Source organism: Hipposideros armiger, unplaced genomic scaffold (genome assembly GCF_001890085.2).
Source record: "Hipposideros armiger isolate ML-2016 unplaced genomic scaffold, ASM189008v1 scaffold_551, whole genome shotgun sequence".
NCBI lineage: Eukaryota > Metazoa > Chordata > Mammalia > Chiroptera > Hipposideridae > Hipposideros > Hipposideros armiger.
In genome coordinates, this window is record NW_017731901.1 from 431,893 (window position 1) to 439,019 (window position 7,127).

Consider the following 7,127-nt stretch of genomic DNA (forward strand, 5'->3'; position numbering starts at 1 on the left):
ATTACCCTATAGGTCAATCCATGTAGTTGCAGATGGATGATCTCATTATTTTTTATGGTTGAGTAATAGTCCATTGTATATATGTACCACCTCTTCTTTATCCATTCTTCCATTGATGGACACCCAGGTTGCCTCCATATCTTGGCCATTGTAAATAATGCTGCAATAAACATATGGAGGCATATTTCCCTTCAAAGTAGTGTTTTGGGTTTCTTCGGATAAATACCCAGAAATGGGAATACTGGGTCTCCACCATTTGTTATCGTGTGTGAGCATACTCTCCGGTAAAAAAAGACAAAAACCTTTTTCTTATAAAATATCACTTTCTCTCCTTAACTTCCATGCTACTGTTTCTAGGATTTCCTACCTCTGCTCAAAATGCAAAATAGCTGCCATTGTCCCCTTGCCACTTTTCCATAACTCCCCACCTAGATTTAAGTTTTGCCTCCTCTGTACCAACCTCTTACTTTATTTGATACCATCCTTGAAGCAGTACAGGCTTGGCACCCACCAGGCAGGGTAAGCTCAGTAACAAGGGCAGTGTTCCAGAAAGGAAGCAGTGGTAGTTCAGAGGTCAAAGAAGAGGTCATCGTATCTGGCTGGCTTGTGCAGGATTGGATCATCTCCCTATGAATGGAGCTAAGGCACTAGTCTCCTTCTGAAAGTAGCAGTGTCCATCCTCAGTAAGTCTCTAGAGGCCCGGCCATAGCCTTACATTGGCTTCATCCAGAAGGTTGATTGGTGTCTTCTCAAAGGTTCTCAGAAGCAGAAATTATGGCAGATTGTGTTCTTCTAGCCATTTGGAGCTGTCTGGAATAAAGGTATATGCTGTCGGGTGATACTGTAGCTCTCTTGCACACTGAGGCCACGGGGTGGGGGGTTTCTGTTTCTTAATGTCAGAAAAATTAGGTTCTTCCTCAATCTCCTCTTTTGTGAGCTCCCAGTTACTGGGGGAAGAGGTAAATTGCTTTTGTGGGGGAGATTGCTCACTAGAGGGGATAGCAGGGACTCCATCACTTAGACGCTTTACCTTTTGGGAGTGGCTGAGGGAAAATCAATATGCCTGTCACATTAAATTTCTTATGGAGTTTTGGGGCCTTCCGGCAGGCACGGGGGCACACAATTTGGGGATTCACCCACATCCACGGGCTGGCTTCAAAGTCAGGACCATCTCCTTCGGGATCGGGTTTTCTCACTTGAGGCATCTTTGGAGGCTCCGCTGTTCTGGGCGTGTATTTGAGAATGTACTGCTCAGAAATGGGGTATTGGTCTGTGGTGGTAGGAAGAAAGGACTCACGCCCCATGTCCCAGTCCAGAAGCCCTGGGATCTCGCCATGGAGACTGTACCAGAATTCACGATTTTTTAGTTTTATATCCATCTTTAGTGGAAAGATAGGTGGAAGACTTCCAAAAGGAGAGAGCTCTATTTCACAGCTTTGAGAGTTTTGAATTTGTGTGAGCAAAGCACCTCTTTATTTGGAATAATTTTTCCAAGTGTTCTGAGACACTTTGAAAGCCAATAACTCCTTGTTCATTGCCATTTACTGCTTGTGTTCATCTCCAAGGGTTTGAAGTTAAGTGACTGGTCAGAAGAGATCTTTCTACAAGACAAAACACAACATAAAAATAGATAAAAATCTTGTCAAGATAGCTACATGCCTGGGTGAGCTTCACACAGCTTAATGCAAAGAAAGACCTACAATAAGGATTAAGTGACTTGTCAAGTACAAACTACAGAGAGACTAGACTCAGGATCCTAGGTACAGTACATGTTTCACACCATCTTAGCTCATTTGTTATTCTCATGAAGACAAGTCATACCAACATACATATATTAAACCCATATTCTAGCCAAGGTAATACAGCACTTCGACTTCTCACACTTTGATAACGCTCTTTGCTCCAAACATATAAATAATAGTGAATAAAATTACAGAGAGACAGACAGACCATAAAAGACAGTCAAGCTCAAATATAATAAAACATATCTCATTAGACCAGAAACATAAAATAACTAATGGAATTGAAGACATTTTCTTGCTGGGCTCGGGATTATCGAACAGGAACTGAAAGTCAGGAATTTGGTTTCTCTGGGGGGAAAGGAGACCAAAAGCCAGGAATTAGGATGGGACTACCTATGCTTGTGAAAAGAAGCTAAAAAATATTGCTTCCAAACCCTGGTAAATGGCAGGTTTAAGAAAGCAGAGTCAGACAAAACTTTGCAACCAGATGCTGAGCCAAGCCCTCAACTAGCTATTTTAACTGGTTCTATGGAATCTCCTGGATCTGTGGTATCCTCAGGAACATAATGAAGCAATAATGTGGAACTACCATTCTGAGATCCAGTAGTGGATTGGAGACTGGAGAGCTGGGAGGAAGCAACCAAACCACCTCTAGATAGGGATAGGTAAGCATAGGCTAATGAACAGAGGTAGATGTGAGATAGAAAATAAAAACCTTCCATTTAAATTAAGCTGAAAACTAAAATCCATGAAGAAATTTAATAAAGAAAAATTAGCAACCAGATCATTAATTCATTCTAGATAACAATAATATTATGGAGCCATCTACAGAATAAAATAATTATGTTCAGGATATTCAAAGAGAGAAAAAAGCTAATATGTTAAAAATGTATACCATGAAAGGAAGCAGTAAAGATGAAAAGGAAATAATTTAAAATTGTGAAAATAAAAGTTGTCACTGAAAATTGAAATGTGCAAGAAATAAGACAGACTCGACTGCATATGGTCAAAGAGCAAATTTGTGAACTGGAACATATGATACTAAAGAACTCACCAGAATGCTGCAGATAGTAATAAGAAGATAATAATACAAAAGAATAGTTAAAAGATATACAGGAAATATTCATATAAATCATCTAATAGAAGTTTCAAAATAATATTAGGAGAATGATAATCGATAACTGAAAAGAAATTGCTAATTACTTGAGTTCTCAGATCAAAAGTCCACTGAGCAGGATAAATAAAAATCAACCCAAAGCAGTATACAGATTTAATGCAATCCCCATCAAAATCCCAATGGCATTTTTGAAAGAAATACAACAAAAAATCATCACATTTGTATGGAATCACAAAAGACCCTGAATAGTCAAAGCAATCCTAAGAAAAAAGAACAATGCTGGAGGTATCACACTCTCTGACTTTAGCCTGTATAGTACAGGGCAACAATAATCAAAATAACGTGGTATTAGCAGCAAAACAGACACACAAATCAATGGAATATAATTGAGAACGCAGGAAAAAAAACAATCACATAAATATGGACAGATAATTTTTGACAAAGAGGCCAAAAATATACAATGGAGAAAAGACAGCCTCTTCAATAAATGGTGCTGGGAGAATTGGAAAGCCACGTGCAAAAGAATGAAACTAGAGTACTGTCACCGTGTACCAACATTTACTCAAAATAGATTGAAGACATAAACATAACACCTGAAACAAAAAAACTGTATAGAAGAAAGCCCAGGTACTGTGTTTCCCCGAAAATAAGATCTAGCCGGAGAAGAAGCCCTAGCACGATTCCTCCAGGAATATGGAGGGCATGCACACCTCACTTGAGGGTTTTATGACCTGTTTCAGGGAGAAGGGTGCCTTTTCCACAAACTCCTTCAGGTTAAAATACTCAGTATGCCAAGGTGCCATATTTTGGCACCTAAAATCATGCAAGAGCTTATTTTCTGGCTAGGTCTTATTTTCGGGGAAACAGGGTACCAAATTTATGGACCTTGGGTTCAAACAGGTTCAAAAAGCAAGGGAAGTAAAAGCTAAAATAAAGGAATGGGACTACATCAAACTGAAAAGCTTCTGCTCAGTGAAAGAGCCCATCAACAAAACAAAGAGGCAACAAACCTAATGGGAGAACATATTTGCAAAAATTGCCTCTGATAAGGGGCTAATATCCAAAATATATAAGGAACTCATACAACTCAACAACAAAAAGACAAACAATCCAATTAAAAAATGGGAAGAGGACATGAACAGAAACTTCTCACAAGACATACAAAGAGCCAACAGATATATGAAAACATGTTCAACGTCACTAGCTATTAGGGAAATACAAATCAAAACCACAATGAGATACCATCTGACACCTATTAGAATGGCTATCATCAACAAGACAAATAATAAGTGTTGGAAAGGCTGTGGAGAAAAAGGAACCCTCATATACTGTTGGTGGGAATGTAAATTTGTACAGCCGCTATGGAAAACAGTATGGAGGGTTCTCAAAAAATTAAGAATAGAATTACCACATGACCCAGCAATTCCTCTCCTGGGTATCAACTCAAAAAATCTGAAAACATTTATCCATAAAGATATATGTGCTCCAACGTTCACTGCAGCATTATTTACGGTGGCTAAGACATGGAAACAACCAAAGTGTCCTTCAATAGATGATTGGATAGAGAAGATATGGTACATAAACACAATGGAATACTACTCTGCTATAAGAAAAGAAATACCACCATTTGCGACAACATGGATGGATCTTGAGATTATTATACTAAGCGAAATAAGTCAGACAGAAAATGTCGAGAATCACATGACTACTCATGTGTGATATAAAACTGAAGGCAACAAAGGAACAAGACAAATAAAGGAACAAAAACTCATAGACATGGACAACAGGTTAGTGGTTACCAGAGGCTAAGGGGATTGGGGGTGGTAGAAGAGGGTAAAAGGGGTCAAATATATGGTGATGGAAGGAGAACTGACTCTGGGTGAACACATAATGCAATATATAGATAATATACTGTAGAATTGTACACTTGAAACCTATGTAGTTTTGTTGACCATTGTCATCCCAATACATTTTAATTAAAAACAAAAACAAAACAACCCACTCACATAACATGAAGTATAAAGTGTCAGTAAATGTGGGTGCTTAATACAATGATAGTTTTGCTGAGTTGGGAGCTGATGGAGGTGTATTAGCCCTCAGAACCTTTGAGAAGCCACCAGTACCTTCTGCCCTTTACGTGCTCCTCATATGAAATAATCTTCTCTCATTACTTCAAAGATTATTTCAAGTGCAATATGACATTAAGATGATCAAGCTTTGTTCCATAGCTATTGGGATACACAGTTCAGAAGTGAGTTTGCCTAGCTATAAGGAAGATAATTACCTCCCACTGTCCTACAGCAGTGAGAAAGTTGTATTTAGATTTGAGGCTCATACAAGCCGTGTTGGGAGCAGGCCAACTGCTAAAGCTAAGGCTTTAATTTCTAAAGTCAGAAAGGAGACATAGAACCAATGGTTCACTTACAAAAAGACAATGACACTGGAGAGTATAGTCCAATTTGGGTTAAACCTGGATCTGCAATTTGGATTAGAAGATGCAGATCCAGATACCATGTTTCATTCCTTTGAAGTGACCCCAACTGTTTCATATGCACTCTCTGGGACCATTGTACAGTGTGATGCTTGAGCAGTTGACTCTGCCTCAAAGAGTTCTGAGAGCTCTTTGCAAGAAGTTTACCACAAAGTACTGAAGCCTTCTCACTTTTTTTTTAAATTGAGAAAAAATTTGCATACATACATTAACATGTACAGAACATATTCAATTTGATCAATTTTAATAATTGTATATAGCCATGTAACCACCACCCAAAACAAGATGTGGAACTTTTCTGTCACCCCAGAAGGTCTTCTCATCCCTTTTCCAGTCAATCTTCATTCACCCTTGCAACTAATTTCTGTCTTCTATCACCATAGATTAGTTGTGCCTGTACTTGTTATTTTATGGAAAAAGAATTATACAATAATAATAAAACAACAATTTAGAGCCACTTGAAGGGAAAAATGCTTCCTTCTAAAGAAGATCCACTAGACTGTGGGCAGGCAAAAATGGATGCCAGAAATATTTGCACATGCTGAAATAAAACTGTTGGCCTGGATCTCTGTACCAAGTAATCAGGCATAAAAGCAAAATAAAGACATTTTCAGTCTTTAGAGTTAACCACTTACATACAGGTACACTCATTATATACACAGGTAAACAATGTATTTTAGCAATAAGGTTAGTGAAGCCAAAGAAAAGAATCAATTATGAGCAAAGCAACTGATAAGCTATGTTTAATATGACTACAAAATTATAATAACTGATTTTTGTGTTTAAAAGGTCATACTAAAATTCTATTCAAAAATAATAAGAATGGGTTCACTTAGTAGTTCAATCATACTAAAGCCCTTGCCATCGTTAAGAAGATAGAAATATTAAATAACTGAAGAATTTCTTAGAAAATTTCAGTTACATATATATCTAAAATATTTAAGGACAAACAGTAAGAATATAAATATAATTTATAGCATCTAAATCAGCAGAGATAATAGAAGGACAAAGAAACCAGGAAAGCTGATGTTAAACTGAAAACAAACAAAAAAGAAAGTAGAAATGAGTAAAAATATATCTCTATATGTATGTGTGTGTGTGTGTGTGTGTGTGTGTGTGTGTGTGTATATATATATATATATATATATATATATATATATATAATTGTAAACAAATTAGCCTTACCTAACAAAGATAAGATTGACATAATAGTTTTTATCCAGGTATATACTCTTTATAAGAGCTAAACCTAAAACAAAACCACACCATAAAGTATTATATATAAAGAATAAAAAATGGGGCAGGCCGAGTGGCATGTTGGTTAAGAACTGGCTTGGGATGCCAGAGGGCCCCGGTTCGGATCCCACATATGAGGGCCAGTGACACTGCCCTCTACAGTTAAGATGCTGAACAACAGCTCAACCTGGAGCTGGGCTGCCGTGAGTCGCCAGCGGCGGCGTAGGCTGCAACCCCTGCTGCAGTGGGTTGCCATGGGCTACTAATGTGTAGCCAGCAGCCAGCGTGAGCGGCCCTCAAGCCGCCATGAGCGGCCGACCAGAAGATGGCGACTGATATGCCTCGCCTGGGAAGAGCGCAATGATGGTGCCAACTTGGGCCAGTGAGGCAACGTCCTCCACAACTAGACTGAAGAGCAAAACAGCAACTTTTCTGTTCCCTTTCCCCCAATTCCCCAGCACTGTTCCCATCCCCCCAATTCCCCAATAAAAATCTAAAAAAAAAAAAAGAATAAAAAATGGCAAACAATGCCAAAATAGAA